Source organism: Carcharhinus amblyrhynchos, chromosome 21, assembly GCF_965287045.1.
Source record: "Carcharhinus amblyrhynchos chromosome 21, sCarAmb.v2.hapA, whole genome shotgun sequence".
In the NCBI taxonomy this organism is placed as follows: domain Eukaryota; kingdom Metazoa; phylum Chordata; class Chondrichthyes; order Carcharhiniformes; family Carcharhinidae; genus Carcharhinus; species Carcharhinus amblyrhynchos.
Genome location: NC_137344.1, coordinates 21,381,683 through 21,408,741, shown reverse-complemented (window position 1 = coordinate 21,408,741; position 27,059 = coordinate 21,381,683). Strand labels below are relative to the sequence as shown.

General features: G+C 42.5%; 1 long non-coding RNA gene across 1 annotated transcript in view; it reads left to right on the top strand.

The window, feature by feature from the left end:
- The first annotated feature begins 350 nt into the window (after positions 1-350).
- The window catches only part of LOC145356468 (uncharacterized), a 54,772-nt gene continuing 28,063 nt past the window's right edge, over positions 351-27,059 (top strand). Inside the window, exon 1 of the long non-coding RNA XR_013889139.1 lies at positions 351-459. This is a non-coding gene — a long non-coding RNA (uncharacterized LOC145356468). The remainder of the gene's footprint in view (positions 460-27,059) is intronic.

Below are 27,059 nucleotides of genomic sequence, written 5' to 3'. Positions count from 1 at the left end.
ATCTTGCTTTGAAATGTAATAAATATTTTCTGTGAAAAAGTTGTGGTAAGAAAATTTAAGTAGTCATGAAAATATTGACTTTCTGAGCACTTCCCTTATTAAGGAGATACCTGATATAACATGGCAATAATCAAATGGTGGGAATAAATAGTATTTCAAAATTATTAAATAATTACTGTGTTTACTACTTCAATTTGTTCAATTACAGTGATGCAACTCATGTTCTTGGGAAAACTAATGTTTGTTTTCTAAAAAGAATGGCCAAATGCCAATTGCATGCCATGGTTAATGATTAGGTATTCTTCCAGTTTGCGTTGGGCATTGCTGGAGCATTGCAGCAAGTCGCAGTTGGACATGTGAGCAAGACAGCAAGTGTAATCTTTGGGCTTTGCACCCAGCATTACTCAGATCAGCCGCTCTGCTGGTCATGGACTGAAATCCAGCCACCGTGAAAGCAATGTAAGTACTTTTTTTTAACAAGAATTTGCTGGAAGACTGTTGAAACTAGGCATTTTCTGCCTGCTGATCTTAGTTAGTAGCTGGAAGGTTGAGTTGCTAGTGACCATCAGATTTCTGACTCCCAATTCTAAGTGATAGACCTGAATGAGGAATGCATAGAGCCTAACTGACAATGGAACCTTGTAAATACACACATATCTGGGGAATAATTTATACAGTATGTGATAATGTTGAAGAGGTTGCAAGAATCCTTCCTCCGATAAACAATGGTTCTGGTTTTCAATACTTGTTTGGAAAAAGGCTTCCTCACGGTACCTCAGTTATTGATTCACCTTGAATAACTTGGCTTGCCATTATTCTGCGACTGAAGTGCTGGAAATTAAGTTTTGCATTGGTTTCAGCCCATATATAAAGATCAGTGGAGATATTTTGTATTTTCTTGGCAGCCCCACTTGCAGTGTCAGCATTACAACATTGAACCACGACTAACTCTGGTTATATGGAAATACATTGGGGGGTGGGGGGCACCACTGGGGTTAAAGCACTTACTACAGTAACCTTTAAAAAGTTTGGTAACAATAGCACTGGGTGATGTCTGCTGACATTTTTATCTCCTGTCATCTAACTTTGGGATCCAGCCCCCTTTCCTCTCCAAACATGAATCACTTCAGCAGGGACCCAGGTTTGACTCCAGGCTTGGAGTAGCTGGCTATGTGAAGTTTGCACATTCTACCTGTGTCTGCGTGATTTCCTCTGGTTGCTCCGGTTTCCTCCCACAACCCAAAGATGCGCAGTTTAAGTTAATTGGCCATGTTAAATTGCCTTTTGGTGTCTCAAAATGGATAGATGAGGATAAATTACAGGAATAGGATTTAGGTAAGATGCTCTCTTGGAGAGTCAGGGCACACTCAATGGACTGAATGGCTTCCTTCTGCACTGTAGGGATTCTATGATCCTCTGAAGAAATGTAATGACATAATGGCACTGTTGGTGTTTTCAATTGTGATCCTAATCGTGAATGGGTTGGATCCAAAACTCCTAACACTTTGCACAAGTGTTCTGTGGGATGTGACTGTTTCAGCAGCTGTGCAAAATAAAAAAAACACTTTGCATTGCAAATTGGGTGGTTGCAGCAGCACCCGGGATCTAAGTTGCTATTGCGGAACTATTTCCTAAAGCAATTCTGCAATATAAACTGGCCATTAAGAGAGAGCAATTCTAAGCTAAGTACAAGCCATTTGAGTTTCTATCTTCTTTCTTTTGCCTTACCCCAACCATCAATTATGCCATTAGTCACATTAGTAGGCTGTTATGCGAAGCATTACATAGAACACCTCAAGCTCTGTGGCTTCTTCTGCCAGAAGCTTAACTCATAACCTTTTGTGAACTGTAGCATTATGGAATATCATGTTGCTTCTATTAACAAAGCTTCACAACTCTGATTTTTTTTATCCATTATAGTCTTCCCATTTCTTATTTTACTGAAAATAATTATAGTCTTCTTTAATCCTGCACCCTTACCCAATGGAGGATGAGAGAACACTTTGTAATATCACAGCAAAAGAACAAAAGGGGTTCACAAGAACTCGATGTAGGAATGGATGAAGAAAGTCATGATGGCCATCCACCACTTCCATCTGAACATGAAGAAAGGGAGAAGAAATATTAAGGCGTTACTTATTCTATACTATTTCCATAAGACCATAAGATATAGGAGCAGAATTAGGCCATTCAACCCATTGAACTGCTCTACCATTCAATCATGGCTGTTATGTTTCTCAATCCCATTCTCCTGCCTTTTCCCCTTAACCTTTGATCCCCTTAACAATCAGGAACCTATCTATCTTTATAAAAGTAAATTACTGCGGATGCTGGAATCTGAAACCAAAAGAGAAAATGCTGGAAAATCTCAGCAGGTCTGGCAGCATCTGTAAGGAGAGAAAAGAGCTGGCATTTTGAGTCCAAATTACTCTGTCAAAGCTGTCTATCTTTGTCTTAAATACAGTCAATGATTTGGTCTCTGCAGCCTGCTGTGGCAATGAATTCCACAGGATCACCACACTCTGGCTGAAGAAATTCCCCTTATCTCACTATCACAAATGGATCAAAATCAAAACTCAAGAAGCCTCAACACTTTGAATCGTAGAATCAATCCCTGCAGTGCAGATGGAGACAGTAAAAAGTCTGACAACACCAGGTTTTAGTCCAACTGATTTATTTGATAGTAAACTCACAAGCTTTTGAGGGGACTCCCTCTTCGTCAGGTGAATGGAGAGTTCTGGCCTCGGACAGAGCATATAAAGCACAGACAGTTTAGAGATTACTTCATATGCTTATATCTGTGCTTTATACGCTCTGTCCGAGGCCAGAACTCTCCATTCACCTGACAAAGAGGGAGTCCTCTTGAAAGCTTGTGAGTTTACTATCAAATAAATCAGTTGGACTAAAACCTGGTGTTGTCAGACTTTCTACTGTGTTTACCCCAGTCCAATGCCGGCACATCCACATCTTGCAGATGGAGGCCATTCGGTCAATCAAGTTTGCACCAGCAACAGTCCCTGCAACCCCACATCTTTTACCCTACTAATCCCTCTGACACCAGGAGGCAATGTAATACATCCAATCAGCCTAATGTGCACATCTTTGCACAACTGTTGATTTGATTTGATGTATTGTTGTCACTCGGGGATTTTCACAGTACCTTCATCGCACTGTGAATGTCAGCCAAATTGTGACTAATAAATAAACTTTAATTTTCACATGTATTGGGATACAGTGAAAAGTATTGTTTCTAGCACATTATATAGACAAAGCATACCATTCATAGAGTATACAGGTGAGAACATGATGAAAGGATGCAAATCAAAGCACAGTCTTCAGATGACACATTAATATCTAATCCTCAATACCACTGAATGAATAAGACTGGCAGAAGTACTCTAATGCATCTGAACACAAATTAATGTCCGATTTAATGATCACTTGCATTTTTAAGGATAAAATCCCATTAGGAAAAACATTCATAACTTATCATCCTGTGTTTTGACAACTGAAATTGGCAATATGTTTTGAACCTAATGATCAAAGATGCCTGACTCCAGGTAGGGTTTCATTCATGGTTCAGAGGTGCTGTGAATGACATCTCCTTGTAAAATACATCTGATTCCATTGAACTAGAGGAAGTAGGGGAAGTGGGGCTTGGGGGGGGAGGTGCATGGAGAGTCTAAAATGCCCATACCCATAATGGAGCAGACAAGGATAGGGTTGCTGAATGCAGGCTCATCACCTTCACCTTATCCTGGGAAGAGAAAAATCCTACAAGCCAGCAGTGAGGGGGGCAGGAATTCCAGAACTGTGATCCAGCATGGAGAGAGACATGAAAACTCAGGCCTATATTTCTCTCTTCTATCTCAGTGAGCAGAGTGGGATAGGCTAATCAAATCCAATCAATTGCATGGTCCCGGCATCAAGACAATCATTCAAAGACAATCATTCAATCATTCTGCACTCTCTCGTCTCCCTCTCTATGAACGGGGTGCTTTATCTCTATAGCACAAGAAACAGTACTTTTTGCTGCATGCTAATATACGTGACAATAATAAATCAAATCAAATCAAGGATTATGGGATTATAGAATTTATACAGCACAGTCAGAAACCCTTTGACTGATCTCTGAAAAATATTCTCCACTTAATCACAATTGCCTACAATTTAAAAAAAAGATTTTTTAGATATTTATCTACTTCCTTTTTAAAGGCTACTGGACATTTTACTTCCAATAGTTTTGAATGAGAATTCCATGGCAAAACAATCCCTTATGTAAATGCATTCCTTCTAACCTCCCATTCTTTTCTGGTGACATTTTCTTACTTTTGACCTCTCGTTATTGATCACCAACCAATGGAAACGGCACAGTGGTTAGCACTGCTGCCTCACGGCACCAGGGACCCAGGTTCCTGGAATGGGTCACTGTCTGTGTGGAGTTTGTATGTTCTCCCTGTGTCTACATGGGTTTCCTCTGGCTGCTCCCGTTTCCTCCCACACTCCAAAGATGGACAGGTTAGGTGGATTGGCCATGCTAAATTGCCCCTTAGTGTCCAAAGATGTGTAGGTTAGGGGGATTAGTGGGATAAATGTGTGGAGTTATGGCGATAAGACATGAGGGTAAGATGCGGAGTGGGATTCTTCTGCCATGCTCACCCCAAAACTAGAGAGTCCCATCCGAGGTCAATAGATCTTTGTGTGGTCCACCACGAAATCCCCCCGTGATGTGCAGATTCGATGCCTCCTTCTGTTCTGCAGGGATTCGATGAAACCATTTTACTTTATTTACTCCTCATATTTTGAAACATACGTTTTGGAGCTGCTCTTAATCTTCCTCGTTTCAGTAACAGATCCTCAGATTGTTCAGGCTCTTTCAGAGCGAAAGACGCCCACTTCCAAATTTGTCCAAGTGAATCTCTTTTGCACACTCTTTGCAGTGCTACAATACAACAATCAGATGACCAACAGAGGTACAATATTCAATTTGTGATTCAACCAATGATTTATACAGGTTTAGCATTTCAGGTCTGCTTTTCAATGCAACTATTCATAAAACCTAGCATTGCATTGACCGTTGTAGTAATTTATCTGCCATTCTTTTGAAGATTTGTGGACTGAAACTTCATAAGTCTCTTTGTTTCTCTGCTCCTTTTGAAGTTTTTACATGTAGGGTTGGATTTTTTATGAGGCTTCTGACCCTCACCCTCACGCTGGGATGTGGACCAGCAGCCTGCACTGTGTGGGAAACATTCCCTCATTGTGACTTTCCCTCCAGAATGTTCCATTAATGACCAGAGGCCGAGCTTACTGTCCGACTGAGGATGGTAGCCAATTCTGCAAAGCTGGATGGCCAGTCGGAAGTCTTCAATTTTGGAAGCGTTGCCATGGTGATTACGTGAAGGAGTGGATGCTTCAAAATGGAAGCTGTGTCTCTCCAACTTCTTCAAGCTTTCAATTCAAAAAGGCCTTTGCAGTTGAGTTATCTTTGTTAGTTGGGGATAAGGGTAGGGTGGGGGCTGGGGTGAGGTGGTAGGGGAATGCCCAGGAAGGAGAGCTTCCTATAGGATGGCCTGTGCCTGATATTACATTTAGGCTCAGGCATGAGATTGCTTTTGAGCTTTCATTGATTCAGACCTAACTGGTTCCCCACCACTTGTTGGCTGCATCCCCCCACCCCCCACCGCGCTCCAGGAAAATGACTCGGTGCGGGGGGAATGAAGCTGGTGAACTCACAATGGCTGTCCAACTCCATTCTTAGCCTTAGTGGGAGCTCAGAATCCTGTTTTTGGAGTCTTTGACCTTTTCATATTTTTCCCTCCAAAATGTACGACCTCATAAATTCTGTATTGAAGTGAATCTCACTTCTTCTTACTCATTCTACTGACTGGCATGCCCTTCCAAAGTCACTTATGGACCTCGACACAATTAACCACACTTCCAATTTTTGTGCCATTTACAAATGTTGACATTATGCCCCAAATGTTTTAACGAATTTACAAAATGTGGATGTGGCTGGCTAGGTCAGCGTTTACTGCCCATCTGTAATTACCCTTCAGGAAGTGATGGTGAGTTGCCTTCTTGAACTGCTGCAGTTCCTGAGGTGTAGATACACCCACAGTGCTGTTAGGGAGGAGTTCTGGGATTTTGACCTAGCAACAGTAATAGAACAGTGATTTTGTTTCTAAGTCAGATGGTGAGTGACTTGGAGCTGAACCTCCAGAAGATCGTGCCCCCAGGTATCTGCTGTCTTTGTCCTTCTAGATGGTAGTGCTGGTGAGTGTGAAAGGTGATGCCTAAGGAAGCTTGGTGAGTTTGTGCAGTGCATTTTGTAGATGGTACACACAGTTGCCACTGTTCATCGATGGTGGAGAGATTGAATGTTTGTGGAAGGTTTAACAATCAAGCAGACTGCTTTGTTGTAGACAGTGCCAACTTCTTGAGTGTTACTTGGGCTGCACTCATCCAGGCAATTGTATGGTACTCCATTGCACTCCTAGCTTGTAGATGGTGGACATCCTTTGGGGAGTCAGGTGATATTACTGCAGAATTCCTAGCCTTTGACCTGCTCTGGTGACCACACTATTTAAATGGCTGGTCTAGTTCAGATTCTGGTCGATGGTAACTCCCAGGATGTTGATAGTGGGAGATTCAGCGATGATAATACCATTGAATGTCGTGGGGTGATGGTTATATTCTCTCTTGTTGGAGATAGTCATTGCATGTTACTTGTGTGGCGCAAATGATACTTACCATTTGTCAACCCAAGCCTGGATATTGTCCATGTCTTGCAGCATTTGAACATGGACTGATTCAATATCAGTAGTGGGGTTCAATGGTGAGGGACTTTGGGTGGAGGGTGGGGTCAGAGGTATGGATGGGAAGTAGTGTTGGCTCTGATCAGGCCCCATCTTCCCAATGCTGGATCCCTCAATCAGACACTCAGTGTCCTTCAAAACAGGAGCCTTCTGCCTCCTCTTACCACATCAGGTTTACTGATCAAGAAGTCCACATAGACACTCCTCCAGCCATTGCTGTGCTGAGATGCACAAAGGCAGATGATGCAGCCCAGAAAGGTATCAGGAAGGAAGTGTGATATTTTCCTGTCACCATGGTATATTGCCGATGATGAAAACCTCAGTAGTGTGGCCAGCCTCTAAGCTGCCATGTTAAATAGTTATGGGCTCCATGAAGAGCCACTTTCTGCCCTGCCAGCATTGGGAGGGTTTGCCGACAGCTGTGGAGACCACCAGGCAAATCCTGGCAGCTTGCCAGTGTGTACCCAATGTGGGAGTGCCTTCCTCAATGGGGTGTGAAGGAATCTCCAATGCCAATGGCCAATCCATAGCATTGGTAATGCTGCTGCAATATTACCCCAAACCCCACCCCCATCCACTCTCCCACTCCAATTATCAGGACCAACCAGCCTGGCCCAGCTTGCAGTCTCCCTGGTGTGAATCTCAGCATTGAGATAAGAAAGACACTGCCCAGGATACTGAGCTGCTGGCCACCTGATGGCACGTACGGCCGGCCCCTCGATGGTGCCACATTGGGCCTCCGCTGGCAAAATGTGTTTCTAGGGTACAAAAGCATGAGACAGCAGAAAGCGACTGCACATCAGCCTTGCCAGTGCGACTTCTGCAATAGTGGAAAAATTCAACCCAGAGGATCAGAAACAGAGAGAGAGACAGACAGACAGAATCACAAACTGAGAGACAGAATCGCAAACTGAGAGAGAGAGAGAGAGAATCACAAACTGAGAGAGAGAGAGAATTACAAACTGAGAGAGAGAATCACAAACTGAGAGAGTATCACAGAGAGAGAATCACAAACTGAGAGAGAGTATCACAGAGAGAGAATCACAAACTGAGAGAGAGAGTATCACAGAGAGAGAATCACAAACTGGGAGAGAGAGTATCACAGAGAGAGAATCACAAACTGAGAGAGAGAGTATCACAGAGAGAGAATCACAAACTGAGAGAGAGAATCACAAACTGAGAGAAAGAGTATCACAGAGAGAGAATCACAAACTGAGAGAGAGAATCACAAACTGAGAGAAAGAGTATCACAGAGAGAGAATCACAAACTGAGAGAGAGAATCACAAACTGAGAGAAAGAGTATCACAGAGAGAAAATCACAAACTGAGAGAGAGAATCACAAACTGAGAGAAAGAGTATCAGAGAGAGAGAATCACAAACTGAGAGAGAGAGAATCACAAACTGGAAGAGAGAATTACAAACTGAGAGAAAGAGTATCACAGAGAGAGAATCACAAACTGAGAGAGAGAATCACCAAGTGAGACAGAGAGAGAGAGAATCACAAACCAAGAAAGAGAGAGAGAATCACAAACAGAGGAGAGAGAATCATAAACTGAGACAGAGAATCACAAACTGAGGGACAGAGAGAGAGGGAATGACAATTGGAGACAGGGAATCACAAGAGTGAGAAAGAATTAAAAACTAAGAGGGAGAGAGAAAGAGAGAATGACAAACAGAGAGAGCGAGGGAGAATTACAATCTAAGAGAGAGAGAGTCACATAATGAGAGGGAGACAGAGAATGACAGAGAGATGGCGAGAGAGAAGGACACAGAGAGAGAGAGAGCGAGAGAGGACGACAGAGAGAGAGTGAGGGAGCAAGAGAGAGGACAGAGAGAGAGAGAGACACAATGCCAATCTAAAGGAGAGATTCACAAATTTAGAAAGAGAAAAACACAAAATGTGAGAGAGAGAGAATAACAAGCTGAGAGAGAAAATCACAAACTGAGAGACAGAGAGAAAGAGAATCAAAAACTGAGCGAGAGAGCATCATACACTGCTAAAAAGACAGAGAGAAGGAATGACAAATGGAGAGAAGGAATCACAAGAGAGACAGAGAATCAAAGATTAAGAGGAAGAAAGAGAGAATGACAAATTGAGAGTGAGAGAGAACGACAGAGAGAGATGGCGAGAGAGAACGACAGAAAGAGAGAGCAAGTGAGAACAGAGGGAGAGAGAGACAAGAATGCCAATCTAAAAGAGAGAATCACAGACTTAGAGAAAAACACAAAATGAGAGAGGCAGAGAGAATAACAAACTGAGGGAGAGAGAAAGAGAGAATAATGAACTGAGAGAGAGAACAGAAACTGAGGGAGAGAGAGAGAGAGAAAGAATCACAAGCTGAGAGAATCAAAAACTTAGAGAGAGAAACACAAAATGAGGGAGAGAGAGAACAACAGAGACAGAATCAAAAACTGAGAGAGAATCGCAAACTGAGAAAGAGAGAGAGAGAGAATCACAAACTGAGAGAATCACAAGAGAGAGAGAACAACAGAGAGAATGACAGAGAGAGAGGAAGAGAATGACAGAGAGAGTTACAATCTAAGAGAGAGAGTCACAAACTAAGGGAGAGAGAGAGAGAATCACAAACAGAGAGAGAGAGAGAGAATCAGAGACCAGGTGAATCTCTGTGGGCCTGTGATTTGTGCTGCTGTATAGTGTGAGATGACCTCAGGGTCAGGCAGTTTTGATACTTCTCCGTGGAATGTGTCTCCCCAAATCTTGCTTCAGGCGTGGGGTGTGTGAGCCAGTAAACTGAACTTACTTTGTATCATTAATTGTTTCAAAGCTTATGGATTGTCAAACGTGACAATGTTGTCTAAAATCTTTTGTGGTTATTGGGATTGATGATTTTATTTTGTTGAATCAATGCAATTTGTTGTGCTTGATACTTTTGAAACAGAGATAGTTTTTATTTCAACAGTAAAATCTTTCTATTTTATGTTCTTTTTAATTGATAATTAATGTTATGCATCTCACATTAAGACACTAGGTCATATTTTATTTGTGACTTGGTGATACTTGGGAAACTGGAATTATATTTTCAAATCGTGGATAAATGTCACATGATTGAGCATGACCAACAATGTCATGTGATTGACTGCATGTCGGCAAATGTCACATGATCAAATCTCCAGGAATATCTGAAATGAGAGTTGGCAACCCGTTGAAATGTACCTGTACTTCGGTAAGGCACTGACTGAAATAGATCTGAAATAACAATGAAAAAGAACATTGGGGATGATTGAAGAGATGAATTAGAGACTTGCTCATGCGATCCCCAACATAACCTTTTGCCTTCATTGCCTGGGACTTGGGCTTCCGGGCATTTACATTCTGGCCTATGGATCCCACTCTTTCACAATTCTATTGGAAAACATTGTGAGGAAAGAATGGCAAAATGTTGGTCAGAGATGTTCATCTTCTATCTTCTGTTTAATGATGCACTGTGGAATCTTACCTGACCAGAATGGACTGGTGAATTAGGTTGAAGTGTGGTGTTTGCCTGAAGGCTTTGTAAAGGTTATTAGTACTGAACTCAGCTGCACAATCAAATCAAGGGGTATTTTACTTTATTTTGGGGCAGGACTTAATGAACCAAATAATCGGGAAGATTACGAAGCATCATAAAGTGAACATTCTGAAAGTGGAAAGCAGTCCTTCTTGATTCAGTCTTTTCAGCTCATTCAGGTCCCTCCCCGCTCTGCAGCTTGTGACTGTATTAAACTGTATAATATGTGCACACAACTGAATGTCTGCAGTGTGTACTCATGTGAGAAATGCATTGGTCCCCGGAGAGACTTTATGTTAAAGGGGGGCATTCATGCCCTTGAAGCGCTAATAAAATTCAATGCTGCATCTGCCTAACCCTTTAAATATTGCTTATTGAATTCTCTCATGCATTTGAAACTTGCAAATTAATAATTAAATCTTATTGTGTGGAATTTGTTCTGAGTTTGTGAAATAAATAAAAAAAGCAAAGCTGCCTTGTTCGACACAAGCTCAGGGCGCCTTACATATTGCACCATAATAGCATAATGACATCAGTTTATTTCTGGCTAATGTAACAGTTTTTCAATCACTATTTCATTTTTAAGAGTCTTTCCCATTCCTGCAACACATCCAACTCCTGGTTAAAGTTTGAATACATCGGATCAGTTTACATAAAGGTTGGTTCTTAGATTTCAAGAATTAAAGTGAAGTCCGTGGTGCAAGTTTTAAGTTTATTCTTTTAATACCATTCCTGGGGTGTGTGTCGTTGGCAAGGCCAGCATTTACTGCCTGTCCCTAATTTCCATTAGGTGTGTGGTGGTGTGGTGAGCTCCTTCTTAAACAACTGAGCCCTGATGATGGGTCATCCAGGCTCGAAATGTTGGCTCTATTCTCTCTCCGCAGATGCTGAAATTTTCTGGCATTTTCTGTTTTTGTTTCAGACCTTGTGGTACGCACTCACTTGCAGCACTTTTCCCTGTCACCGTTTGATATAATTATGCGGCTTGTTTTGTTATTTCAGAGGGTAACTAAGAGTCATCCATAATGCTGTGGATCTGGAGTTACACGTAGACCAGACCAGGTACAGACAGCAGATTTCCTTCCCTCAAGGGTATTAGTGAACCAGATGGGGCTATAAAAATCTTGTAATTTCATAATCATTAATTATATTTTAATAGCTCTTTAACTCATCTCTCTGGAGAATTAATCATATCTCTGGAGAGTTACTCATCCAGTAACATTATCACTATGCTACCATCCATGCCGCATTCAAGACATGGATACTTTGGGGCAAATTCCTCTGCTCCTGTCAATACATCTCCCCAACACACACACCCATTGCTGGATGGAAGCTACATATTTGAGGTGAGATACCTGACCTGGGTTGGAACATTATTTGGGGACAACTTGAGCGTGGTTTTCTGACCGTGCTCACCCCAAAACCAGAAAATCCCACCCAAGATCAACAGACCTTTGAATGGTTTGTGTCTCGCCCACTGTGATTCCTGTGCTGAGCGGAAGTGTGTCCAGCCCTGGATATCAGGGGGACAGAATATTGTCAGAAGAATGGTAGTCAAAATTTAATGCAGACATTTAATGCAGTCACAGTTGTATCAAACGGCATGATGGCACAGTGGTTAGCACTGCTGCTTCACAGCGCCAGGGACAAGGGCTCAATTCTGGCCTTGAGTCACTGTCCGTATGGAGTTTGCACATTCTCCCCATGTCTGCATGGGTTTCCTCGGGTGCTCTGGTTTCCTCCCACAGTCTAAAGATGTGCAGGTTAGGTTGATTGGCCATGCTAAATTGACTCTTAGTGTCAGGTAGGGGATTAGCAGGGTTAATCTATGGGGTTACGAGAATAGGCCCTGGGTGGGACTGTGGTCAGGGCAGGCTCGATAGGCTGAATGGCCTGCTTCTGCACTGTAAGGATTTTACGACGTGCAAGATGCTACACAATGGAAGGAAAAACAAGATGCATACCCTATCAATTATGTTGAAATAGATAAGAATGAAGTTAAAAGAGATGTGGGCATCTCAGCAGACACAACACTAAATACTTCATGCAGAGCAACAAACAACAAAACTAAAAAGATGTTGAACTATATAACCAAAGCAGCTGAATATAAATTCGAGGAAAACATGATCAAACTTTATATTGCTATGGTCAGACAATACCTTAAAGTCATTTCATAGGTGTTTAAGGTATTGGTTTGTATTTCAGCAGCAGATAATGAGGTGTTCAAAAATGTCTTAGAACTGGAAAATTGCACAATTTTATGTAAAGCTGTAACATAATATTGAGTCAACATAAAACAGTATGCCATGTTCAGTATTGAACCTGGGTCCCTGGCTGCTGTGAAGCAGCAGTACTAACCACTGTGCCACCATGCCATTTAATACAAGTGTGTCTGCATTAAATGTCTGCATTAAATTTTGACTGCCATCCTTCTGACAATATTCTGAATTGGTAATTGGAACTACATCTGCACCAGTGGCAGCTTTCAACATTGCAATATGGAGCTGAAGGAAATTTCAGTTCATCAAAATTGTGCTTTTAGACTGGAATAGATAGTACGGAAATAGTCTTGTTGGTGATGGAGCAGTCAAGTTATTTGTATAAGCAATTGATATAACTGGCTTGCTAGGCCATTTCAGAGGGCAGTTGAGAGTCAACCAAATTGCTGTGGCTCTGGAGTCACGTGTAGGCCAAACCAGGTAAGGATGGCAGATTTCCTTCCCTAAAGGACATTAGTGAACTAGATGGGTTTTCCAACAATCGACAATAGTTTCATTGTTATCAGAAGACTCTTAATTCCAGGTGTCTTTTATTGAATTCAAATGTCACCATCTGCTGTGGTGGGATTCGAACCCAAGTCTCCAGAACACTATCCGGGTTTTTGGATTAATCGTCAAGCAACTGGGGAGGCCATCGCTGCTCCTTCGCGGTTGCTGGGTCAAAGTCCTGGAATTCCCTTCCTAACAGCATCATGGGTCAACCCACAGAACATTGACTGCAGCAGCTCACCACCACCTTCTCAAGGGCAACTAAGGAAGGGCAATAAATACTGTCCAGCCAGCGATGTCCATTTCCCACGAGGGAATGAAAAAAAGAGCATATCTATGAAAGCTAACTCACCGATTGGTGGACCAACAGAAGCTTGGTGGCCATGAAAATCTCAAAGATGGAGACAGAGCAGTTGTAGGAACCATTACAGGATGGGGTGTATACGAAAGGGACTTGGAGATAATTGTTACATCCCCTCCATGGTGGTACTGATGGGGCTGTCAAATTGGCCGAGGATGTGTCCTGCAAGAGGTAAATATACTGAGCACTAAAATCAAGTGTAATCACTAACCATGGCATGCAAACTCTAACTAGTAAATGACCATTCTTTTTAGAAAGCAAACATTCAACTATAGTTCTTCCAAAAACATGAATTACATCACTGTAATTAAACAAACTGAAGCAATAAATAGGGTAATTATTTAATAGTTTTGGAATATTATTTATTCCCACAATTTGATTATTGCCATGTTATTTCAGGGTATCTCCATAATAAGGGAGAGTGCTCAGAAAGTCAACATTTTCATTATTATTTAATTTTCTTACCACAAGTTTTACACAAAACATATTCATTACATTTCAAAGCAAGATCATGTTTAGATTTTCCATATGACTGGTCTTGGTGAGAATGGGCTTCAGTAGGAATATGGAAGCCTGATGGCACAGTGGTTAGCTGCCTCACATCGCCAGGGACCAGGGTTCAATTCCCGGCTTGGGTCACTGTGTGGAGTATGCATATTTTTCCCACGTCTGCTTGGGTTTCCTCCGAACCGATTTCCTCCCACACTCTGAGGATGTGCGGGTAATGTTGATTGGCCATGTTAAACTGCCCTTTATTTTCAGGGGGATTAGCTAGGGTAAATGCAGAGGGTTATGACGACAGGGCCAGGGTGGGATTGTGGTCGATGCAGACTCAATGGGCTGAATGGCCTCTGCAAGTAGGATTCTATGATTCTATGTCACAGTGCAACCTCAATCCTTCCAGGAATCTGAAGCACCAATTCAACAGACTGAATGTATGTTCCACAATTATCCTGGGAGCTGCATGTATCTTGTCATATTACTGTCTCAACAGGGTCATAGGCCAGTGCAGAACAAGGTATCTTCGGTCACCTAGCAGCCATCTGTCCAGTTTGTGTTCAATTTAAAATAACACAAGTATGATGGATTATCTTAAAATAAAAGGGTTTTGACTGTTGCATGATTCTGTGCTGATGGCTACAGGGTACCTACGCTTTGATTGAATGGAACCCCCTGTGGCTCATGAAACTCATGAAGGCCATGGCAATTAGTGCAGGGGGTTGAATGTAATAGCTTTTATGAACCACAAGGGGCTTTATGTTGGCGGCTTTTCATGAGGAAACGTATGAATGTTAACTTTGTTGAACGGTCCGCAGTATACACTGGTAAATTACTGATTGATGCTGCACATATTTACAAAGGTATCTCACAGCATCCAGAGTGAAGGTTTAGTGCCATGGCCATCTCCATAGCTACTGAATGAGTCAATCTGTGGTCAATCTTGTCTGCAGAAATATGGAGATGGCATAACTTCATACCAGCCTCCCTGGAGGAATGGAACTTACAAAGATAGATTTTCTCAGTCATTCCTAGGCTGCACACCTGGTTCACAAGTTAAGGATAGATGCATCACCAATCACCTTCAGTGTTCTGCTGCTCATCCAGCTTTGTGTGATTCTTTGAAGACACTGAGAGAAACACACCAAGGAATTCCCAAATTCTAAAGACAGTGCGATGGTACCGTCTTAGCACTGCTGCCTCACAGCGCCAGGGGGCTGGGTTCAATTCCAGCCTTGGGTAACAGTCTGTATAGAATTTGCACATTCTCCATGTGTCTGTGTGGGTTTCCTCCAAGAATTACGGTTTCCTCCCATATTGCAAAGACGTGCAGGTTAGATGGATTGGCCATGCTAAAATTGCCCCTTAGTGTCAGGGGGATTAGCAGGGTAAATGCATAGCATTTCAGGAATAGGGCCTGGGTGGGACTGTTGTTGGTGCAGGCTCAATGGGCTGAATGGCCTCTTTCTGCTCTGTAGAGAATCTATGGTTCTGTGAGTCTTGATTGAAGCAAGCAAAATTGCAGGTCATTAAAACGCAGAAATGGAAAAGGAAGACAAACTAATGTAGAAAATGGGAAGACACAAACAGAGCAAACAACAGAGCAAAATAACACACAAATCTAACATGGGAAGCGTCAATGGAGCAAATCATTTCAGCAAGAAAATCCCACAAACCTTCAAGCAATGAGGTGTTTAAGGCCAGAACATGTCTTCCCCTCATCATCCAGTTTAAATGGACTGACAGAGCATCCTGAAGCAGAAAACCTATAAATCTCACTCAGACGTTTTTTGTTCAAGTGAAAAAGACTTCAAGGCCTTAATGAAGTTCGTGCCCATTTTCTACAAGACATTTCAGCTCTGATTAAAAGTCCCAGTGGAAGGTGTGGGCAAATTGGGCAGGGATTATGCAAAGGGTATTTCCTGCCTGACTTCCCAGTCTTGGTTTGCAAATTCCGTAAGAATACGATTCTGTCCACTGGCTGTTACATCAGTTTTCAGTGAAAGAAGAGGCATGTACAACAAAAGTGAATCAAACTACTGATGCCGTGATACTCATGTTATTTTGGTCAGACAGAATGGAAAGAAAATAAAACAAATGATTTTCAAAAATGAAGTTGATTTCCACACAGCAAGATCCCACAAAGAGCAATGGAATAATGAGTGGACAACAAATTTCAGTTGAGGGATAAGTACTACGCTGTCTTCAAACCATGTAGAGAGTCTCAGTTTAAAATCTCGTTCAGAAGAATGTACCTGTGACAATGCGTGGATTTCACTACCACAGAAATTAGCTGGGGACAAAACATTGTGTGATTTCAAGAAAAAATTAGATATAGCTCTTGGGGCTAAAGGGATCAAGGGATATGGGGGACAAGATGGAATCAGAATATTGAATTTTATCATCAGTCATGATCATAATGCATGGGGGAGCAAGCTCGAAGGGCCAAATGGCCTACTCCTGCTTCTAGTTTTTATGTTTAATACAACAATCCCTCGGTACTGCAGAGTCAGCCCAGGTTATGTGCCTGAGTCTCTGGAGCGGAAAGAACCCACAGCCTTTTGAGCCCAAGGGTGAGAGTGACACTACTGAACCAAGGCTCACACTTGTGTGAGCAACTGCACAAAACCTCATTGATGATACTGCCTCTTGTCATCATTCCCCTACTATACTCCTTATACACCTATGACCGTGTGGCCAAATTCCCCTCCAACTCAATTTTCAAGTTTGCTGATGACACTACCGTAGTGGGTCGGATCTCAAACAATGACGAGATAGAGTACAGGAATGAGATAAAGAATCTGGTGAACTGGTGCGGCAACAATAATCTCTCCTTCAGTGTCAATAAAATGAAGGAGATAGTCATCGACTTCAGGAAGCATTGTGGAGAACATGCCCCTGTCTACATCAACGGGGACAAAGTAGAAATAGTCGAGAACTTCAAGTTTTTAGGTGTCCAGATCACCAACAAGCTGCCCTGGTACCCCATGCTGACAATATAAGAAGACTAAGGGAATTTGGCATGTCAGCTATGACTCTCACCAACTTTTACAGATGCACCATAGAAAGCATTATTTCTGGTTGTATCACAGCTTGGTATGGCTCCTGCTCTGCCCAAGACTGCAAGAAACTGCAAAGGGTCGTGAATGAAGCCCAGTCCATCACACAAACCAGCCTCCCATTCATTGACTCTGTCTACACTTCCTGCTGCCTTGCAAAAGCAGCCAGCATACTTAAGGGCCCCACACACTCTGGACATTCTCTCTTCCACCTTCTTCCATTGGGAAAAAGATACAATGTCTGAGGTCATGTACCAACCGACTCAAGAACAGCTTCTTCCCTGCTGCCATCAGACTTTTGAATGGACCTACCTCACACCAAGTTGATCTTTATCTACACCCTAGCTATGACTATAACACTATATTCTGCACCCTATCCTTTCCTTCTCTATGAATGCTTTGTCTGTATAGTGTGCAAGAAGCAATACTTTTCACTGTATACTAATACATGTGACAATAATAAATCAAATCATATGTGGATTGGGGAGTTGGTGCAGAATTGACTCCATCACAGCAATCCTGCTTTTGCAGCTATGTCATCCGACAAAGCTAATTCTAATTTGCCAAAAAGATTGTTGTCAGCAACTTTTTTAAAAATTACAAATTGTCTTCCATCTTTCTCAATAATTGTAGATCTGATTTTAACCAACCAGTTGAATTTACCAACTGAATCTACTTGAGAATCTTTATGAAAGTTTTCACTTTGCGACTCCCAAGTTTTGACTAACAGAATTTCCATGCAGTTCCCAGCCGTGTGTCTGCATTCTGAGCATGTGAGGTTGAAGGAATTTCTGGGCAAGCATTAGTAGATTTTCGATTTGAAGCAAAGAATTGCTTCACATGAGGATTTATGAGTTCCTTTTCTTTGTCCAAAAGACTTTCAAACAACCGGGAGATTGACTTCTCAAAAGATTTATTTCAGACAGGTCACATTTTTAAAAATTTGTAACTTTTTTATTATAAAGTGCTAAGTTAGACAAGACCTGTGATTAGCAACCGCTGTGGTTTCTTTTGTAGTCCTTTTGAACTGTCGACACAGATTATTTATTGACAATGGATTTCTGTCTCCTCAGTTGAAATGTTGGAAATTCATTTTAAAAATCTTTATCTTCTGAACCATTTTTTTGGGGTTGGGTTAAATTATTTTTTTAAATTACAAAATTGGGAAATTGAATAAAGCATGAACTTTTGAGTGTTTGCTAAGTTCATTCTTATTCGCTTATGGAAATTTATGTTTATTAAAGATCCTCCAAATCAGTAATTCCACTAATTGCCCATTCTGTGCTCGAGGTCAGACATGAACGGAACCCTGTTTGAGTGGAGTCCTTTATAGATGGTTTATGGGGCATGGCTGTCAAGTGTAGCACATGAAGGTGATGTGTGTGCCATTGATGACACCCTGGACTCTGGGGAAGCCTGCCTATTAACAACAAAGCTATTGCTGCCTCATGCTGCACTGCCACGCCAATGGGAAAAGTGAGGGCACAGTTTGCTCTTGGCATCAGTCACCTTCAGAATGTGATGTTTCTGTTGTCCTGACTCTCCTTGTAAATACCTGAGGTGAATACTTTCAAACTGGCTGTCACCTTCACCAGCAATGAAGAACACAGAGTGAGAATATAAAATAAGGGGCAAAATCCTAAAAGGGTTTCAGGACCAGAGGGATGTGGATGTATTCATGTATTGATCATTGAAGGTGGCAGGACAGGTGGGGAGAGCAGTTAATAAAGCAAACAGTATTCTGGGCATTATTACTAGGGGTGCAAGGTACATGTCATAGAATTCATAGAATCCCCACAGCGCAGAAGGAGGCCATTCCACCCATCGAATCTGCACCAACCACAATCCCACCCAGCCCCTATTCCCTTAACCCTAGATATCCCCCTGCTAATCCCCTTGGCACTAGGGTCAATCTAGCCAATCAACTCAACCTAGTACAAGAGCAAGGAGGTTATGCCGAACTTATTCAAGACACTAGTTAGACCTCAGCTGGAATACTGTGCACATTTCTGCGCGCTGCACTCTAGGAAGGATGTGAATGCACTGAAGAGAGTGCAGAAGAGGTTTACAAGAATTGTTCCAGGGATCAGAAACTTCAGTTATGAGGATAAATTGGAGAGGTTGGGATACTGTTCTCCTTGCAGAGACATAGGCTAAGACGAGATTTGATAGAGATGTTCAAAATCATGAGGGGGACTGGATAGAATAGATAGGAAGAAATTGTTCCCCCTCGTAAAAGGATCGAGAATGGATTTAAGATGATTTACAAAAGAAGCCAATGTGATGTGAGAATTTTATTTTTCGCACTGCCTGAAAATGTGGTGGAGGCAGATTCAATCGAGGCATTCAAAGGGCATTAGAACATAGAACATAGAACATTACTATTTGAATAAAAACAATATTCTGCAGCATAGGGAAAAGGCAGGAGAATGGCACTAAACCACAATTCTCATTTGGAGGACTGGTGCAGACACGATGGGCCTATGGTCTCCTTCTGCGCTATAAACATGCCATGATTCTGGGTAAACCTGCCAACTGTGTGTCGTCTTGCAACAAGTTTCACAACTATAGTTACTGATTCCTTAATGAAACTTTGCCTTTAAAGACATTGCAAGTCTCAGAAAGTTCCAGTTACCACGACATATTCATCAGGGACATTGCCTGTCGATAGAAGCCCTCCTCCTGGACATGGCCTCACTTTCTGACATTCTGGAAATTCTGCTTATCTTTTGCCTGACGTAGCTCAAATGCAGTTAGAACATGAACAACATCCGTCGCATAAGGGCAATGCTAACAGATGAGAAAGGAGCATATCAGTGACTCCTTTGCTCCCCTGCTCCCGGATATTGTACACTAATTGCTGCCTTCCATTTTACAATTCGGTGCCGCTTTGGCACCCACTTAAACACACCACCGCAAAATAAAATCTGGCTGACCTATCCTTTTAAATGGTTTTCCTTCTCAAAGGCTGCTTCATGTTTCACAGTGCCAAGCTCATAGGGGCTCTGCATCAAAATGTCACTGCTTCCTTATTGTAACATGATTTACATCTCCCCTGTACACCCTTGCGTTGTGTTGCTCCATCCGACCATGATTTGTTCAAAAATGCACATTCAGGGTTATGAGGATGAAATGCAGCCATTCCAAACCCTTGCTCATTTTTTTTAGCACGCATATCCAAATGTTAATAGGGCTCTGACATAAGAAATATCAACCTGGGTGTGTTTTCAGTTGTTACCCAAACGTGCCCATTCCACATGTCACAAAACAAAAGCATTTTCAAATGATAAAAGCATTTCTAATCAATAGCACTCTGAACAAAAATCCACCAAAGTTGTAAATTTATTTATTAGTGTCACAAGTAGGTTTATATTAACACTGCAATGAAGTTACTGTGAAAATCCCTAGTTGGCACACTCTGGTGCCTGTTTGGGTACACTGAGGGAGAATTTAGCCTGGCCAATGCACCTAATCAGCATATCTTTCAGACTGTGGGAGGAAACCGGAGCACCCGGAGGAAACCTATGCAGACACAGGGAGAATGTGCAGATTCCGCACACACCTCACTTCTTGAGGTCAACTTACATCACAAATACTTTGGAATGATTGCAAACACCATAGATTCGGACATCAGTGATAGCATTAAAGAACCTGCAAACTAATCTAAGAATGCCACATTTCAACCTCATGTCTAATTATTAGAGCACAGATTGATATATAAATGCCTGCTCTCCCCATTGGTTTAGTTAGAATAGTGGGGGGGTTTGTTTATTCATTCGTGGGACATGGGCGTTGCTGGTGGGCCAGCATTTAATGCCCATCCCTAGTTGCCCAAGGACAGTTGAGAATCAACCACACTGCTGTGGCTCTGGAGTTAACATATAGGCCAGACCAGATAAGGACAGCAGATTTCCTTCCTTAAAGGACATTACTGAACCAAATGGGTTTTTCCGACAATCGTTTCCTGGTCATCAGTGGATTCTTAATTCCAGATATTTTTTAGTGAATTCAAATTCCACCATCTGCCATGGTGGGATTCGAACCTGGGTCCTCAGAAGATTAGCTGAGTTTCTGGATTAATAGTCGAGTGATAGACCATTGTCTCCCCTTATTGACAATGAATCTCGGTGACTCTTCTCCTTCCCTGCTCCCACAAATTAAGCCCTGCACTCATTCCTATCAAAATAACACTACACGTCAAGTAGCTGCCACAGCAGTAAAGATTCTTCACCAAATATTTACTTTTAATTCACTGTAAGGGTACAGTCAGCGATGGAAATAGAATCCTCCTTGAAGTGTTGTCACTTATGCATCGTGTTTGCCAAAAAAAATCCTGGTTGGAATGCGATCTGTGCATGTGACATTTTAGTTTGGTAACAAAAATTGCAGACTTTGAAGCACAGACCTTGCTCACAACTTACTGCTGACCCCTTGCTCTCCAGTTGTACTCCACGCCAATCACTGACATCAGAACTTCAGGGCAGGGTGTGTGTGCCAGCTCCTTCTCTAAACAAAACTTACTGTTCAGGGCTTCAATCCCCGTGACAAAAAGATAACAATCTGTTAAATGGATTTCATTTCAAACAGCATTTGGTGAGCCAATATCGACAGAAATTGCAAAATGCTGACAAATGTGTAATGTCGAAAATAAACATGCAAATACATGTTCTCACCTTTTGCTATCAAAATAGTTCTACCCATGAATATGTAATATTAACGTATAAAATGCCCTTGAGTTATCTCTTTATCCCACTCTTAATGCCTTTAAAGCAGAGTCATCATTTTTAAAATTCTCGTTTTTTTCTCCATGATCTTCAGCATCCAACCTTCCCCATCCCCGCACCATTCCCTTCCTTGCCCATACCCTGTCCTGCACCCCCGCACCCCCCGCCAACACAGCATCTATTTCTCTGTAACCACTCTCAGCTCTGCAGCCCCGCAGAATCCTAACCTCTTTCATCTATCCACCTCTTCCAGCCCACATTCCCCCCACCCAGCATCCCCCCCCCCAACCTCCCTGCAAGCCATTTGCTGTGCTCCCAGTCATCTAGGCCCAAATCTCTGCAACTCCCTTGTTAGATCGCTCATCCTCATCAACTCTTAGGGGGGTTAGTGGGACAAGTATGTGGGGTTATGGGGACAAGGCTTGGATGGGATTGTTGTCAGTGCAGGCTCAATGGGCCGAATGGCTTTCTGCGGCACTGTAGGGATTCTATGATTCTCATATTCTAACTCACTCTCCTCCTTTTAGAAGCTCCTTACATCATACTTCTTCGGCCAAGTTTTCTGTTACCGAATATTTCCGTCGCTGTTTCAGTTTTGGTCTCATTATGCTAGAGTGAAATGCCGTGGAACTATGTTTAAGGTGCTATATAAATGCACATTGTTGCTTTGCCTATATGCCTAGTGTACCCACCTGTGGTCTCCACATAGACATAGCAAATAATCTCAAGCAGACATTTTGCCATACTAACCAAAAAGGAGTATAGGTTCAGGTGTACTCTGATAACAGGGCTCATCTGGGAATATTTCTGGGGATAACATCCACACTGCCTGACCTTTTCCATTGTGTTCGACCACCATGCATTTTCCCATAGAAACTGTGTAATAAAAACCTGATTTGCAATGTGCCTTTCATTCAGCTGATGGCAGGATAAACTCAGCTGAATCAGAAATACGAATCCCTACAACTTAATTATTTTTAACCTGACTTCAGGAAAGTGAGGAATTAGATAGATAACCTGTCGGCTGCTAATTCCCTAACATTAAAATGATGGAATTGGCACATCTCCATACATAAGAAAGTTTCAACATGCTGTTAGTGACCAAGCGAAATTTGATTAAATAGCAAGCAGCACATGAAATAATTTGTAAATTCCTGAAATTTTGTTTGAAATTTTGGCTTCTGAAGTTCAGCAATAGTTGTACAAATGGATGTCAGTGACTGACGCCATGTGGTAGCAGTGATAAAAAGTCACATGATTCCCTCCCTTAGTTCTCCCTTGGCATCATGTAAAACTTCAATTTAAAAACTTTCCCGTTCCCCAAGAACATCCAGTGTTCAGATCTTAAAAAATGATAGACTTTCTTCTATCAAACAAGGCCGTGAGTCCTAACATTAAAAATTAGAGGGATCACTGGAGCGTCTTCACTTTCAGCCCAGCAAAAGCCGTAACTTCATATATTAAATATGCATTTGTGCACATGATGCTGTTTATCACAAGGTATCCTGCCTTCATTTCCATAGATTTACAATATTTGCCCAAAGTTGAAAAAACAGGGTATGTTGGAATTGGGACAAAGAGCTCATTGTTAGTAAATGAACACGCTGCATTATGTACGTGATTTAGGCAGACCAGAAACTGGATTTAGCTGCAATTAACTAAAGTGGCCCTGGATTAGGGTAGGAAATATCAGCCAGCGCTCCTGCACCTGCTTATTTTCTCTTGACTCTTTCATGGGATGTGTGTGTCACTGGTATGGCCAGCAATTGTTGCCCGTCCCTAACTGTTGTTGAACTGAGCTATTTCTGAGGCCGATTATGAGGCAAATGTAGGCCAGACTGGGCAAGGATGGCAGATTTCCTTTGTTAAAAAAACATTTGTGAATGAAATGGGTTTTTATCGTAATCAATAACAATTTCATTGCTGAGACTAGCTTTCAAATCTCGGTTCTCTTTTAAATGAATTACATGGATTTAAATTCCACAGGCTAATTTCGTAAGATATGCACCCATGTCCCCAAGCATTAGCCTTGGCCTAGTGGATTATAAATCCATGTGACATTACCCCAAATAGTGCCGCAGTTATAAAGCTCAGAAATTCTAAGGTGTTTTGTAATGTCCACCTACATCATAATTTTTGCTGTTTGAATTTAGCTAGAGTAAGTGTGAGACGTTTCACCTCAGGTATGATTCAAATGACCCATTAGGGAGATTTTACTGAACAAAGTTTATTTCATAAGAACATAAGAACAGAAGAAATAGGAGCAGGAGTAGGCCATCTAGCCCTTCGAGCCTGCCCCGCCATTCAATAAGATCATGGCTGATCTGTCGTGGCTCAGTTCCACATTCCCGCCCTCTCCCCATAACCCTTAATCCCCTCTCTTATCAAAAACCCATCAACCCGTGTCTTAAAAATATTTAGCGAGGTAGCCTCCACCACTTCAACGGGCAGAGAAGTCCAGAGATTCACCACCCTTTGAGTGAAGAAGTTCCTCCTCAACTCCGTTCTAAACCGCCCCCCCCTTTATCTTGAGGCTGTGCCCCCTAGTCCTACTGTCCTTTCTGAGCGGGAAGAGTCTCTCCACCTCTATCCTATCCATCCCATTCATCATCTTATATGTCTCAATGAGATCTCCCCTCATCCTTCTAAACTTTAACGAGTACAAACCTAGTTTATTCAGCCTCTCCTCATAGCTCAACCCCCTCAACTCTGGCATCAGCCTAGTAAACCTCCTCTGCACTCCCTCCAAGGCCAAAATATCCTTGCGTAAGTGCGGCGACCAAAACTGCACACAGTACTCCAGCTGCGGCCTCACCAATGCCTTATACAGCCGCAGCAAGACCTCCCTACTTTTATATTCAATCCCCCTTGCTATGAAGGCCAGCATCCCATTAGCCTTCCTGACCACCTGCTGCACCTGCAAGCTGGGTTTTTGCGACTCATGCACAAGGACCCCGAGGTCCCTCTGCACCGTCGCCTGCTGCAGTTTTTCGCCACGTAAGTAATAATCCTTCCTACCATTATTCCTACCAAAGTGGACCACCTCGCACTTGCCAACATTAAATTCCATTTGCCATTTCCTGGCCCATTCGCCCAGCCTATCTAGATCCTTCTGTAGACTCTCCACACCCTCCGTGCAATTTGCCATTCCACCAATCTTGGTGTCATCAGCAAATTTCGACACCATACACTCGGTTCCCTCCTCCAGATCATCTATATAAATGGTAAATAGCTGAGGCCCCAGCACCGACCCCTGGGGCACTCCACTAGTCACCAACCGCCAATCCGAATAGCACCCATTGACCCCCACTCTCTGCCTCCTATTTGACAACCAATCCTCTATCCACGCTAACACCCTACCCCCAACTCCATGTCCCCTGACCTTCTGCAATAACCTCTTGTGAGGTACCTTGTCAAACGCCTTCTGAAAATCAAGAAAGACCACATCCACCGGCTCTCCTCTATCCACCGCCCTAGACACATCCTCATAGAACTCCAGTAAATTTGTCAGACATGACTTCCCCTCAACGAAACCGTGCTGCGTCTGCTCTATCAAGCAATTCCCCTCAAGATGCCTCGCTATTTCTTCCTTGATGATGGATTCTAACATTTTACCTACAACAGACGTTAAACTAACCAGCCTATAATTCCCTGCCTTTTGCCTGGCACCCTTCTTAAACAACGGCGTAACATTAGCCGTTTTCCAATCTTCCGGCACTTCCCCGGAATCCAGCGACGTTTGGAAAATAACCACCAAGGCATCCACTATCACCTCCGCCATTTCTTTCAGAAATCTCGGATGCATTCCATCCGGTCCTGGGGACTTGTCCACAATCAGTCCCTCCAGTCTGTCGAGCACCGCCTCTGTAGTAACAATAATGTTATTGAGACCCTCCAGTCCTACCACCTTTCCATCTCTAACACCCGGCAAATTATTCACGTTCTCCTCCGTGAAGACCGAAACAAAAAAGTTATTCAAGACCTCAGCCATTTCCCCATCCCCTACCACTAAGTCCCCCTTCTCATCCTCTAAGGGTCCAACGTTCACCCTAGCCAGCAAAATATATCCTTTTTTTATTATACTCATTCGTGGGACATGGGCTTCACTAGCTGGCCAGCATTTATTGCTCATCTCTAGTTGTCATTGGAGCATACTTGAGTCAACCACATTGCTGTAGCTCTGGAGTCACATGTAGGCTAGGTGAGGACAGCAGATTTCCTTCCCAAAAGGATATTAGTGAACCAGATAGAGGTTTACAACATGGAAACAGTCCCTTCAGCCCAACTTGTTCATGCTGCCACTTTTTTTTAACCACTAAGCTAGTCCTAATTGCCCTCAATTGGCCCATAACTCTCTATACCCATCTTACCCATGTAACTGTCCAAACGCTTTTTAAAAGACAAAATTGTACCCGCCTCTACTACTACCTCTGGCAGCTTGTTCCAGACACTCACCATCCTCTGTGTGGAAAAAAATTGCTCCTCTGGACCCTGATGTATCTCTCCCCTCTCATCTTAAACCTATGCCCTCTAGTTTTAAACTCCCCTATCTTTGGGAAAAAATATTGACTATCTGGCAGATCTATGCCCCTCATTATTTTATAGACCCCTATAAGATCACCTCTAAGCCTTCTACGCTCCAGAGAAAATGTCCCAGTCTATCCAGCCTCTCCTTATACTCAAATTATCAAGTATCGGTAGTATCTTTTTTGCACTCTTTCTACTTTAATAATATCCTTTCTTTAATAGGATATTCCAAGTGTGGCCTTACCAATAACCTGTACAGCTTCAATAAGACGTCCCAACTCTTGTATTCAATGTTCTGATGAATGAAACCAAGCATGCCGAATGCCTTTTTCACCAAACTATCTACCAGTGACTCCACTTTCATGGAGCTATGAGCCTGTACCCCTAGATCTCTTTGTTCTATAACTCTCCTCAATGCCCTACCACTAACTGAGTAAGTCCTGCCCCAGTTCGAACCACCAAAATGCATCACCTCGCATTTATCTAAATTAAATGCCATCAGCCAATCATCAGCCCATTGCTCCAATTGATCAAAATCCCATTGCAATCCTAGATAACCTTCTTCACTGTCCACAATGCCACCAATCTTGGTGTCATCTGCAAACTTACTGACAATGCCTCCTAAATTCTCATCCAATTAATTTAGATGACAAATAGCAGTGGACCCAGCACAGATCCTTGAGGCATACCACTGGTCACAGGCCTCCAGTTTGAAAAAGAACCCCCTACAACCACCCTCTGTTTTCTGTCAAGCCTATTTTGTATCCAGTTGGCTACCTCATCCTGGATCCTGT